The sequence below is a fragment of the Lolium perenne genome, chromosome 3, assembly GCF_019359855.2.
Source record: "Lolium perenne isolate Kyuss_39 chromosome 3, Kyuss_2.0, whole genome shotgun sequence".
NCBI lineage: Eukaryota > Viridiplantae > Streptophyta > Magnoliopsida > Poales > Poaceae > Lolium > Lolium perenne.
In genome coordinates, this window is record NC_067246.2 from 26,822,148 (window position 1) to 26,823,934 (window position 1,787).

Here is a 1,787-nt window from a genome sequence, read left to right on the forward strand (position 1 = left end):
CAGGCCCATATTTCTGGCATGCGTACGCGGAGACCGCTTGGGCCGCTTGTTTCATCCCTGCCTTTGCCAGCAGTTCCTTCGCTGTTCGCTAGCTCTGTTGAGCAAAGGAGCAGTTCCTTCGCTGTTCGCTAGCTCTGTTGGGCAAAGGAGCAGTTCCTTCGCTGTTAGCTAGCTCTGTTGAGCAAAGGACTTGGTTTGTGTATCCAATTGAGCTAGCTTGGTTGAGCAAAAAAACTTGCATCAATCTGTACCCAAGTCACATACATATGAGCCCATTACCACTCAAAATACTTGGTTTCTAGTCACATCAAACTTTATCAATGTTACAGAAATAAAACATTTTTTTAAAATGTGAAATCAAATATTTACACAGGTCACCGTGAGGTGCACATGATGCCAATAACTTTCTTCACAGAAACCAAGTGATAAAAAAGTTTCATTCCATGGGTCGCAGTCAAGTCCGTGCATACATTTGCTACACATCACTCAAAGTACACAATCTGAATCATGGAAATCAAGAGGGCCATGGTTCATAACAGCAGCGTGGCCGGATCGATGATGTTTGCTGAACTGGTGTTCTTGAACTTTGCTTGTATTTCTTTAAGGTCTTAACATAATCTCAGCATCCTTGTTTCTTCAAGATCTCCAACTCAACTGGGACTGAACTAATAGCACAAATGAGAACATAAATAAGCATTCAGATGTCACCCAGATTCAATTAAGCCCTAGAAGGAAAATTTTGAGTATCATACACATTGGACAGAATAGTAAACTTCAACTATTTATATATCATGCACTAGAGAGGAAAAAACAAATATACTCCAGGATACAGTCCATGAATGTCATGTACACCAAAAGCCAAAAAAATCACTCCAGGATTCACTAGAGAGGAGTAAACAAATATACCAAATGTCATGTACACATCATCTCCTTCCTCCCGGAGGTCAGGTCACAAGCCAAAACTCAGTCATTAAGTGCTTGCTAATTCAATAGACCAACCTCTTATTATAGTTCACTTTTTTTCAATGATAGGACAGTTCTTCTCCGATCTTAAGTGCTTAGCCAGGATACAGAATATACAAACCATTAAGCAAACTAAAATGGAACATTATATGACCATGTAGCAGAACATGTGCTAATAATAGGAACTTAGATATCATGAGTACATAATATGTACCTGTTATGATGCAAGGAAAGCTCCAAAACAAATTCCTAGTCGTCATTTTCCATAGCGTCTGAAAGTACAAGAGAAATTTTATTTTCCACACGAAAATATTACATGAGCCAAAGGAAAGCACTTAAGCGAAAAAATACATACCGGCTGCCTTAAACCAATCATGTAGACATATCAAAGCCTCAATGGTAATAGGTGCGAGGCTGCTCCTGTAATCACTGATGACGTGTCCTCCGGTGCTAAAAGCCGACTCGGAAGGCACTGTTGAAGCTGGGATGGCCAATACGTCACGAGCCATTACAGAGAGCCCTGGATATATCTCAGATTTTCCTTTCCACCATTTTAGAATATCAATCTCGTCCTTTCGAGATGTCAACTTTTCCTTCAAATATTGATCAAGCTCATTGCTTGATTGTCGCCTTTTTGACTTCATGTACTGATCCCACTCTGCAAGTGGGTCGTTAACATCTTGCACCTCATGAATATCACAATCTTGCATCTCTCCAAAAATTAGTTGATTGTATTCATTGAAGAGCTTCTGCATGGTATTCTTCACTTCACTCATCCATGTGTCCGCCTCCTTTTCACTTCCAAAGTCACTCAAGTGATACTC

The 1,787-nt window shown here is 40.2% G+C and overlaps 1 long non-coding RNA gene across 1 annotated transcript; it reads right to left on the reverse strand.

Annotated features, from left to right (window-relative positions):
• Window positions 1–414: 414 nt before the first annotated feature.
• On the reverse strand, window positions 415–1,469 carry LOC127338106 (uncharacterized). Its single transcript, XR_007874199.2, has 2 exons — window positions 1,178–1,469; window positions 415–665 (listed from the first exon to the last, which is right to left on the reverse strand). It is a non-coding gene; the product is annotated as an uncharacterized lncRNA (long non-coding RNA).
• Window positions 1,470–1,787: the final 318 nt, after the last annotated feature.